Source organism: Hyperolius riggenbachi, chromosome 3 (assembly GCF_040937935.1).
Source record: "Hyperolius riggenbachi isolate aHypRig1 chromosome 3, aHypRig1.pri, whole genome shotgun sequence".
NCBI lineage: Eukaryota > Metazoa > Chordata > Amphibia > Anura > Hyperoliidae > Hyperolius > Hyperolius riggenbachi.
Window position 1 is genome coordinate 366,880,499 of NC_090648.1, and position 12,467 is coordinate 366,892,965.

Sequence of the window (12,467 nt, forward strand, 5' to 3'; positions counted from 1 at the left end):
CCCTCCCCCTAACTACACTACACAGGTATCCCTTCCCGAGGCTTCGATCCCCCCACCCGATTCTCTGTAATACCCCCCTCCCCCTCCATGCTGCGATCGGGCAGCATGGAGCATTACAATCTAACAATCTTTACCTGACCTTGTTCCTGTGGCAATCGGGATCCTCTCCCTGCAGTCCCGCTGTCAGCCTCACTATGCCGAACGGATCGGGTCCCTGCTTGATGACGTCATCAAGCCGGGACCCGATCCGGTCAGCATAGTGAGGCTGACAGCGGTAGTGCAGGGAGGAGATTGCGATCGCCGGTGGAACAAGGTCTGGTGAGAGATTGTTACTAGTAATGCTTCCTTGCGCCCAACTCTGCAGATTGGGGGGAAGACACCTGGCATTTGGGGGTGAGAAGGTCTTAAAGGGCCAACACGTGGCAATCCATGGGGGGGGGGGGGGACACAAATTAAAGGGCACACAGTTCCCTATCAATGGGGGAGGGGAAAGTATAAAGGGGCACACAGCTGGCTATGAATGGGGGAGGGGGGTAATAAAAAAACACATCTGGCTAACTATAGGGGGGGGGGGGGGAGTAGCAGGCACGTCCGGCTTACTGAGGTGGGGTGGGGTAGGGGGGTTACAGAGGCGCATCTGGGGCTAGGGAGGGGTACAGAGGCACATCTTGCCAACTATGGGGGAGGGGGGATATAAAGGAGCACATCTGGCTAACTAGGGGGGGTGGAGGATTAAAAAGTCCCATATCAATTAAAGAAAAATCCAAAGACACTTTAGACAGATATTTCCAAATAATATATTGTCGCCATGCATTGTACTAGGATAATACTTTAAACACTGTAATAACCAGGACAAATAATGTAATGGCTGAAAACTGAGAAATTACTTTTTTCATTTTTTCCCCCCTTATTACTTTTAAATTCATACAAAATTAAATAATTCTTAGCTAAAAGTACCACCCAAAGAAAGCCTAATTGGTGGCGAAAAAAAAAGTATAGATCATTTATGTGTGACAAGTAGTGATAAAGTTATTGGCTAATGAATGGGAGCAGTGTGAAATGTAGAAAATTGTTCTGTTTTTTTAGGGGGAAACCCCCAGGCACGCAAAGTGGTAAATCAATTGTTTTTTTCATGTTTTTATTAGATTGTCTGGCAAACACTTCAAAACATCTATTTTTCTTTGAGTGAGTGGTGTATTTGACCTGCAAAACATTCGCCAGGCCTAAGACACTACAAAAAATTGCTCACAGTTTAAAAGTATGTATTAGTTTATTAGAAAGTCAAATTATGGACTATTTTATCATGCCTGGATTAAATGTTATGTAACTGTTTCTTTTTGATTTAGTATACAGTATGCATTACTGGGTTGAGCGCATCTGCTTGTATATGCTGTATACAGGTTTCACATGTCTTCACAGTTTTAGATTATTCGTCTGCAATATCAGCACTACACATTCTGTTTTGTACTTTACGGTTAGGAAAAACTGCACGTTCTTTACCAAAAAGATGATTCTGAGTGAAATATGAAGGAAAAAAGAAAACAAAAACAATAAAATGTATTGAGTTGCAAACCTATTAAATTGAAAATAGTACAAAAAACAACATTGTAAATGCTAATACTGTAAAATAATAATTATTTTATTTTTTAAATATATGCTCATTTTGAATGTGATGCCCTCAATACTTTTGGTAGGAGCATATTAAGCACTGTGATGCTTTACTGCTTCTTCTAAAATACTGCAAGGCTGTGTTCACCTATTATTGCACCTTTGTTGCAACACGTCGCCCGTATAAAGAAGTGAAGGAGGAATCTTCTCACCGGCTGACCTGATAAAATGTCCCGTGTTTGTTTAACAAACTGCAGATAATCAACAACTGACAGGTCACACATATTGGAGTGGAAGTAACTCCTTAGTCCTCATGCGTCCTAGAAATCACAGACCACTTGTGTTTTTGTGCAGCACATGCCCAGGCCCATCATAGTCAAGCACAGAGCTTACAAGCATATGTAAATGCACATGTGAAGACAAAGGCCATGCCACTTTTCCACCATTCTAGTTTATTTAATAGCAGTTTAGGCAGCAGAATACAGTTGAGTTGAAAACTGTACAGCTTAGATTTTGGCCCATATGCAATTAACTTTTACTCCTGAGTTATCTCCTACGAGATAATTTTCAAATTCTCTTTATATAAAAAAAAAAAACAACTTAGCAGTTTTCAATTGAAACTTTACCTAAAAGTAGATGAAAAAGTACTATCAAATTTATTTTGAGTATTTTCTTGCTTTGTTGATGGTTTAAAATGCATTTTATGACAAATTGTGAAAATATCACCAAGGAGAAAACTCTGGAGAAAAAGTGAACTGCATATGGGCCTTTATCAGTTACTTGAAGCTTATATTGTGTTTTAGAGCCTAGTGGTACGTGTAATTTTACTTCTGATGGTTCCAGGTGGTACTCGGGCTTGATATACTTAGTCAAAAATAACAAATTTAGAATTTTAGAAAATGATACAGCTTAAACACCAAATTAGTATTTTAGCTAATTAACAGAAATAGTAAATGCTTAGAAATTGTTTAGATCCAATTATCATGTACTACGATTAACCTTCCTAGCGGTATGGATGAGCCTGGCTCATCCAGCTAACACTTGCTGAAAGCGGTATGGACGAGTCAGGCTCATTCATGCCACCACGGAGATTTCTAGCTGCGCTGCAGGCTCCACTTTTTCTGCTTTTGTGCTTCCCTGGGACTGATGGATGCCTCTCAGCACACTGTGGGTAGCGATCTGAGTACCCACAGTGTGCCAACCTGCATTTATCAGTCCCAGGGAAGACCACATGGAGCTGGCGGGGCAGAGCAGTATGGCAACATCTCCCCCCTTCTTCCTACCTACTTCCTGATGCTCCGATCCCCCCTCCCTCTCTACCTTCTGATACCCCCTCACTCTTTTCTGATACCCCAGTGGCTCCCTCCCTCCTGATCCCCCAGTGGCGCTGTGAGTAGAAAACAGGGAGTTTTACTCACCAAGGCTCTCTCCAGAGATGATCGCCGATTCTGCTCTGCGTCCAACCCTGGGCTACTGTTCACAGTACCGGGGACGCAGCTGATGACAACATCAAGCCGCGTCCCTAGTACAGTACTGTAAGCAGTATCCCGGAGCTGCATGCAGAGGAGAATCTGCGATCAATGCTGGAGAGAGCCACAGTGAGTAAAACTCCCTGTTCTCTACTCACACAGCACCACCAGGGGAGTCAGGAGAGGGGGGGGGGGTCAGGAGGGAGAGGGGTAAAGGCTGCTACTGGGGACACTTATTCCTGACTTACATATACTGCAGCCCCTATAGCTGCCTAACTATACTGGGGACATTTATACCCGGCCAATCTATACTGCAGCATCTATACCTGGCTACCTATACTGCGGCACCTATAACTGGCTAACCTGTACTGGGTAATAATGTCTGGCTAACCTATACTCACGACTGGCGTGCTGATCCCTTGTCGTGTACCTCTGATAGCTTCCCCAATGTCTTCCCCCTTGGTGGATTGGTTCTGCCTCTGATTACCGTACATCTTCCCCCAGCGAATCAGGGCCACACAGAGTCATCAACATCTGGAGGCAAAAAAAGCTTGAAAATTATTTGAAATTAATTGAATCACTTTTTGCACAGAAATCTTGGGGAAATTGAATGCCGGGGAGGTTAAATACCATTTGTCAATTAAGTGAGTAAAGCAGGCTGAAATATAATTTCATAAAGCCAGTGCTGTTTGTATTCTTTATGCACATAAAGACAAAATAAGAATCTAGAACTAGGTCTCTAAAAACCCATATCTTAAAGAGAACCCGAGGTGAGTTCTAACAATGCTATCAGCACACAGAGGCTGGGTCTGCTTATACTGCCCAGCCTCTGTTGCTATCTCGATCCCCCCTTCGTTCCCCCCGCGCTCTGCTATGCCCCCATAAATCATCAGACCAGATCAGAGACCCCCCTCCAACTACCTGTACACCAAATTACAGCCTCCCATTGATAAACCATATCTCAGGAACCAGTGGGGCTGGGGGGCATACGGGAGGTGGATAATGACTTTAGATGCTGTGATACAAGTCTGAAGAGCTTGTGTGAATGACTGGCTGTTAGGAGAAAAACACATTAGCAAGCTAGTCTGTAGGCAGATAGGACATATTTTGTATCTTTTAGTAGTGGCAGACCATTCTCCATAGAAAACCATGGACAGACCAAGAGGTTATTGCAAGTTATCAAAACATGTTGTTTGCGCTGCATCACGCAGTGATCACGAGGGATGAATCATACTTCCACGTTGTGGATAGGCTGAAGGCCGAACACACCCTATCACAACAAGTACTGAGCATGCGTGGCACGTGATATGGTTATATAACATTGTGTTGCAATAAGCGCGTAACCCTGAATTAACTGTTTCAGGAATTGCACGTTCACACGGGACTTAACCAGAACTAGTCCTGTTCATGAGAATATTGACTATAAGTCATCCAACCGTAGTGAAGCTCATGCCTGAGCATCCCAAGATGCAATAGGATAAATGGGTGGAGCTATGAGTATAAGACAGAGAGACTTCCCTTGCTCTGATGGGACTCTCCACTACTGACGAGTTGTGTGATGTTGTGTATGCGCTGCCTCCTGACGATCGCTGGTCCCCCGATACGGAGTGATGATGCAATATCCGGTAATGTATTGATTCTTTACTCTATTACTTATCCATGATTCACTGCTATACCTGTAAATAATGTAAATAATTGAATAAATATCCTAATACAGTGTGAAGTTGTAAGCTATGTATTTACCCGGCCTATAGGCTGGTGTGAGTCGAGTGTGAGGCCTTAGCAACGTCAAAAACATAGCAATACATATGCCTTACCTAGGGCAGCAAAACAGTCAGAAATGACCCCGAACTGAGGTTTTGAGAAAACTTGAAGCACTAAAGTGCATGGCACAAATTAAACACACAAGGGAAAGGGCACACAACAGGCTTTTCAACTTGCGTTTATGTAAAATTTAGCAAATACACAACATGTTTCGGGGTAACCCCCTTCATCAGGTGTACATGCTCCCCCAGAAACACAGTGTTTAAATAAATGGACCAAGTGCACCACACCCATCAAGGACAACCCCCTCTTTGGTCAGCTGACCCATGACATGACATTCCTATGAGGGTTACCACATTATTATCCAATATGAAATAAGTCCATAATCCATAGAGGGGGTTGTCCTTGATGGGTGTGGTGCACTTGGTCCATTTATTTAAACACTGTGTTTCTGTGGGAGCACGTACATCTGATGAAGGGAGTTACCCCGAAACGTGTATTTGCTAAAGTTTAGATTAACACAAGTTGAAAAGTCAGTTGTGTGCTTTCTTCCTTGTTTATTGGATTACATGAAGTGGATTGGTGACCCACCGGAGGATCGAGCACCGGCGACTCAGGATAACCTAACCTGAGCAGGTTACCGTTGGTTACATCTGTCCATGGCACAAATTACTATTTTAATAAAAATGTGATAAAACAAGTGACCATTGTATGCCTCCATTTTCATCAGTGAGCTCTCTCTGATGGTGTGTAAATAATAGTGATGTTTAGTCATCTGCTTTTAGATTTATGAAAGGGCTCCTAACATGCCAGCAATTTTACTTCCAATTTGCGGAAACCTTTAAGGTCCGTACACACGCCGGACTTTAGGCAACGACGGGTCCGTCGTTGCCTCCCGCTGGGTGGGCGTGCCAGCGACAGTCCAGGGTGTACGCTCTGTCGTCAGACTGATACGGCTGTTTCTGAGCGATCCGCCGGGCGGATCGCTCAGAAACAGCCGTATCAGTCTGACGACAGAGCGTACACACGCCGGACTGTCGCTGGCACGCCCACCCAGCGGGAGGCAACGACGGACCCGTCGTTGCCTAAAGTCCGGCGTGTGTACGCTGCTTTAGGTGAGCTGAACCATTCCACACAAGCAGACAGATAAGACTTCTGGAATCTGGAGGCCCTGCATACCAAACCATGCACTGTTGCCATAATTACTAGTAGACTTAGGTTGATTTTTTTGAGCCAATATTAGAAAGTTCTATAACCTACAGAATATATTTTTAATTACATTAAACAACAATGGACTTGTATAGCACATACACCATTGCACATGTTTGAACAAAAGTGCAGGAAGCCTTTAAAGAGAAACTCCGACCAAGAATTGAACTTTATCCCAATCAGTAGCTGATACCCACTTTTACATGAAAAATATAATGATTTTCACAAACAGACCATCAGGGGGCGCTGTATGACTGATTTTGTGCTGAAACCCCTCCCACAAGAGGCTCTGGTACCGTACGGTACTCTGGGCAAACTGCCACAATGTAACAATGACACACACAGGAAATGGCTGTTGATAGCTGTCTGTTAAAGCCAGAACAGCTACATAATCTGCCCACAGTAACAATGTCACCATGTAATACATGTCAGAATGTGAATCTGGGAGAGGAAAGATTTTACAATGAGCAAACTCTGACTAAATCATGTATACATAATTATTGTAAAAATTAAGCACCTTTTTATATTAAATTATTTTCACTGGAGTTCCTCTTTAAGGTAACTGTCATTCTAATCACTGAGTGAGAGGGAGTCAGTAAGTGCTTTTCTTTCATCGCCGTGTTCCTGTAAATGAGGTTATCATCACAGAAACACACGGTTTTCCTGACATCATCTTTTCCTGTTTCAGACAAATGTCTGCAGGACCATTTTTCTTTCATGTAGTCTACCTGGTTGCTTTGTAGTGTTGTATCCGGTAAATTGAAAGCATCTTTTTTTTGCTGTGGAATTGATGTTTATTTCAGAGAGAAAAATTGTGTCCTGACCTGCTGCTGAGTCAGTCTGAGTCAGCTGGATAGGAACACGCTGCCCTCTCTCTCCCTATATCATGCAGAAATGCAGGAAGAAGGTTCGCCAAAAAGAATCATTCAAAGGATCCATTACTACACAAAAAATCAATTCAAGCATATATTTTCTATTAAAGTCTTATATCCAACCAAGGGAACGGTATTTTGGCACACCATTTTCAAAAAAGTTATTTATCCTTTTCATGTGTTACCTTATCATAAAGCATAAAATGGAATTGAATTTACAGCAGCATCTTGCATTTCCTTCATAAGTTTCTCAGCTGAAAAATAAAAAAAAACAGATTTTTAGTATATATATATATATATATATATATATATATATATATATATTTTTTTTTTCCATTTTAATACTATCAAAAAGATATCTAGGCAACAATACTAAGCAATGTTGGGTAGCATTAAGCTGCACCATCATCTTTTTTATTTTGTTAAAATATATACCTGTAATCATGATAATGCTAACTTATACATGGCTTTTCTTTCAATAACACTGCTTAACCATTTGAGGACCACAGTGGTAAACCCCCCCTAAAGAGTTTTTTTTTTTCATAATTGGCCACTGCAGCTTTACGGCCAAGCTGCAGGGCCACACAACACAGCACACGAGTGATTCCCCCCGCCCCACCCCCATTTCTCCCCACCAACAGAGCTCTCTGTTGGTGGGGTCTGATCACCCCCCTTGTGTTTATTTTATTTTTTAATAAACATTTATGTTCATGTTTTTGTAAAAAATGTTTACTGGTTCTGTTTTTTTTTTTTTAGAAATCCCCTCCCTTCCTCCAGCCAATCACGCAATCGGCTGTCATAGGCTTCTCCCTATGAGAGCCGATCGCTCTCTTGTCCCCCGGGGGGACAGCCGCGTCACACGGCTGTCCCCAGTACAGTGCTGCTGCCGATCGCTCAGAGACTGAAGAGGGGGCGGAGCTTCGCCCCCCGAGAAGGAGATGCGCGCGCACCCTGCAATCTCTTTCAGTAGCCGGCTCCAGGACCTAACGCCAATTGGCGTTAGGCGGTCCTAGGACTGTCGCCGCGATCACAACCACTGGCGTGAGGTGGTCTTTAAGTAGTTAAAACCCCACTATTGTGGAAAATTGTAAAATGCATATATAACATTTATGTTACTCAAAGAGTGAAATGCACTATAAAAATTACTTTTCTCCTATGCTGTTGTCACTTACAGAAGGCAGTGAAGAGTTGGGAGATCTGACAGATTTTGGATTAGCCCATCTTCTCGTGGAGGATTCTCTGGGTTTCATTTGTTCTTTACAAAAGCACTCCCTGTAAGGGATCTATATAAAGAAGCTGGCCAGCCTCCCTACTCTTTTGCACAATTTGTTTTGCAGTTGAGCTAAGCAACAGCCATTAAGTGCTTTTGTAAATAAAGAAATACCTGAGACCCCTCCATGAGTAGATGGACTAGTCCAAACCCTGTCAGGTCAGTCAGGTTTGGCTTTAGTTAGCAGACCAATGACTCCACTTACATGCCTATGTGGGAGGAGTGTTTCTGACTAATTGGGAGTGATCAGGCATCAGAGGTAAAGTATAAGCCCCTTCTTCATTGTTAAGAAATACATTTACAAAACTTATTTGTGTCAAATTATTTTAAAAACAGTTTTTTTTTGTGACACAAATTAAAAAAAATAATAATAAAAAACTGGAGCTCATTGCAATTTCTTTCTGCTCTCACACAAGCCATTCCAGTAAGAGCTATTTTGTGTGCTTACCATTGCAGCTGCATTATAATTTTGAAGAATCATTAGGAATAATTAGGCAGCAAATTTTCTTGATAATTACAGGATTTCAACTCAGAACCTAGGCTATTTTTAATATTAAGTATATTGAGAAATGTGTGCAGTTACCTGGCTGTCTACTGTGGAAACAAAACAACATTATTTTCTCCATCATGTCTCTATAAATAAGAATCAACCATGGGAGACTCCTGTCCTGTCATAATGATGTATAGATACGGCACAAGAGGACATCCATGTGTTCCCATACGACTGCCACTATATAGAAGTGAAGGGTAGTGCTGAGAGTGAACATTCGTCAGTCGATTTCAAATCACTCCCCATGGTTCCATGCAATACTTTTGACCCCTAAACCTCATAATTATCATCCCGACAACCCCGAGTATGTCTGCAGATGCATTTTCACAATTGCGCTGCTTCCGTGAAAAAGAAAATCTGCAAACAATCGCAGTATTTTATTATGGTTGTAAGCCTCAGTAGAAGCGATGTTTAGTGTGAAACGGCCATCAGGCATTCTGTGCCCTGCACCCACCACCACCACCGCCTCTTCTCACTAATGGTGGTATGTGCACCATCAATTGCAGCTTTTTGAAACCTGAAGCAATAAATTAAACATTTGCAGCAGTGCCAGCTTTCCTTCCATCTTTATTAACCGTCACCTATATTCTACAGCTAGAGCACGCTGAAGAGGTTCTTGAGAAGGGGTGTGCTTGAAATTCATCTCTATCCACTGCATGTTCTATATACAGAGTTATGTATGCTATGCCGCTGTAGTGCCAACTCCAGCTTTTCTCCTATTAAATGGTTAAATGTACCTACGGAATTCTGGCACACAAATGGAGGATGTTTCACACACCACTGCAAATTATGCCTGACAACGCTGCAGCAGATGTAAATGCAGCGTGCATCCGACAATTTTATTTGCCAGGATTGACCTTCCAGATGTTTTAACGCTTAGGCCTATGCGGAGGCATGCCACAAGGGCCATAATTGTGTGCCTTTGAAAACGGGACATTTTGGACAACTATTTTATGTCCACTGAGGGACAGGTGCAATAATGTGGCAGACCAAATCAGTTTGATATGTGTATTTTTTTTATTTTTTTATTAATTTATTAAAAAATAAAGTCCCTATAGCCTACAAATGCATGTATGCATGGTTCCACAAGTACACAGGCCATGCGTGTGTGGGCCTGCAGGTACAACGGCCGTGTATGTATGTGCTGCAGGTACACAGGCCTGTATCAGTGCAGGGCACATGTGCAAACTAAGACGGCATTGGATCATAGAGAGTTGACAGGAACTGGCTAGAGAGAGCTGTTTTTATAGCCAGTGGGTTGTATACATCCATTTGGCATTGACTCCCATGCACTGCTTCAGCCTCCATTTACGCTCAGTTTGGTTCATTTGTCTGGAAAAATTGCGGCTTCCCCAAACATACAGTCTGCTTAGTGGAATGTGCCAAACTGATCTTGCTAAGCAGATCAATGTGAATGGATCCATTGGTTAACATTGAATCCATGTATATCTATTGCGGTAAGGTTCACTAAATGGACCACTTTTTATGCCAATGTGAACTGGGCCTTATTTCGTTTTCTATTTAGATCTTCACTTTTAGTGAAGTTACTGCTCCTCCATCCACTGCCTCATGGGTGGTACCCTCCAGTTAGAGCTCTTTGATGCTCCTAATTTTTCTCTCTATCAGCATGAGAATAATGAGCAAGCAGCATTCGTTAAAGGGGGATAAAAGCACCATATCCCTCTCACTACATGGTTCCTTTCAGAAAGCCTCAGAATGCAAAGTTGGTTCATAAATCAATTGATATTTGGATTAAGCTCTGAGATACCAGCAAACATTTTGGCTTTCCTAAATGACCTCGTTTCAATAATAGCTTCCTATAAGAAGGAAATGCAGATTTCTCCTACATCCCATATTATGCACTGTAGCAAGCTGTATCCTAACATTAGTGAAGTGGGTCCTGTTAAGTTATTTTTAGCCTGTGATAATGGATGTGGTAGGTCAAAACATCTCCGCTTAACATTCCAAATGAAACAATGGACCAACACCAAGTTGATATCAGTGTGGATGATGACAAGGGTTAACCTTGCAGCTGCCGCGCTAAATATTCATCTTCTATGCCTTGACAAAAGGTGAGAGGTTTGTCCTGATTTTAACTTAGCAGCCTGCATTTATTTCCCTAAGCTATAAACAGAATGCTTCTAGTGATTAATTTACAATGATTTTGTTCTCTGTCATAAGCAATTATTGGAAAAAACAGACAAGTCTAGAAGTGTGTGCGAAGTGTGTGCGGAAAGCTGGGTGGTGTAGGGGCAAAGGGAAGTAACATAAACCTGTAATTATCCAATTAGAAGATAAGGAAACAAGGAGGCAGAGATTAACTAGGTATTATGCTCTGATAGCACACATGAAGTTTAAAGAGGCACCCTAGTTGCATATAGGAGGATGCAGTAAATTATTAAATTACTTTTCCTGGTTACAGCATCAGAGACTCTTCCTATATTTGTAGATATTGTATATATTTGTATATATTGTATATTTGTATATATTGGTACGTAGCCTCACCCTCCCAGTGATGCTCAACTTAGCCTGCTTAACTATGCACAATTCTTCTACCAGAGCATTCTGGGATATCAGGCATTTTCAATTGCTTTGGAAATCCTCAGAAAACACACCTTCTGCTCCTGACAGGACTAAAGATGTCGCCACCTGGGATTAATGTGAGGGTTTAAATCAGGATGAGGAACTACTGTATTTAACAGTGAGTAAATACTGACTAAATTTATAAATTAAGATTTTAAAATGCAATTTTATTCATTACTTTTTTACTACAGTTCCCCTTTATGTGCAAGTTATGATGCGTAACACGTGTAAAGCACATAACATGAAAGCTATTACATACCTTGACAAAGTGTGCCCCGTTACAGAAGCTATTAGCTGAGGAGGCACACATTGGCAAATATGTAATAGCTTTCACATTACCTGCATTGTGTGCATTACTCATCAAGCATTGCTCACATTAAGCTTCACATGTTCTTTCACCGCACAGTAAAGGTTATTGAATGTAGCCCAATGGAACTTGCATAATGTAAATCTACTGTACGTGCTTGTTCAGTAACTTTTCCAGTGTTCTGGTGTCTGAGCTGCCGAAGCATTTCATTGGTAGAACCTACATTAACCTTTTATTGACCTTCATTGGTTGTAGGCCTATTTTAAATGTGCTGTACTGATTTTTGAAGGGTGTGCGCCCGCTATCCACTCTGCCATGACCATTTCTCTGCTACCTCCTAATGCCAACTTGAGTCCCCATGGTGCCGTTGGTAGCTAGGCAGAGTGACCGGTCCAGGCAATTATTCAACTATTTGATGGGTGTTTGGGAACAAACATCTTTGTCACACAAATTATCAGTAAGAGTAGAGAGCCTTCACAAAGTTAAAACGAAAGTTAGAATGTTTATCTATCTGCAAATATACTTTTAACCCACGCAATGCCATTACTATTTTGATTTGCCCTCAAAACCTTTTTTTATTCTAAAGGGTGTATTTATAAAGAATGTAAAAAGGAGGATTGCTGTTCTTTCATTCATTCATAGCCCAATAGTTAATTTTACCTGCAGACCACTCCCCAGTACCTTGCTTACTGTACAGAGTAGCTGTCAGCAGATTGAAGTCTATAGTCGCAGGGATTCACAGTATAAAATACAAATTCTGGGCCCATACGCAATTCACTGTTTCACCTGAGTTTTCTTCAAGGAGATATTTTTTCATCTTCTCTTTGCCATTGAA

The 12,467-nt window shown here is 41.8% G+C and overlaps 1 long non-coding RNA gene across 1 annotated transcript in view; it reads right to left on the reverse strand.

Annotated features, from left to right (window-relative positions):
• Positions 1-1,311: 1,311 nt before the first annotated feature.
• LOC137561574 (uncharacterized) overlaps positions 1,312-12,467 on the reverse strand; it is a 31,844-nt gene continuing 20,688 nt past the window's right edge. Inside the window, exons 2-3 of the long non-coding RNA XR_011030058.1 lie at positions 7,108-7,176; positions 1,312-1,513 (exon numbers count right to left, since the gene is read on the reverse strand). This is a non-coding gene — a long non-coding RNA (uncharacterized lncRNA). The remainder of the gene's footprint in view (positions 1,514-7,107; positions 7,177-12,467) is intronic.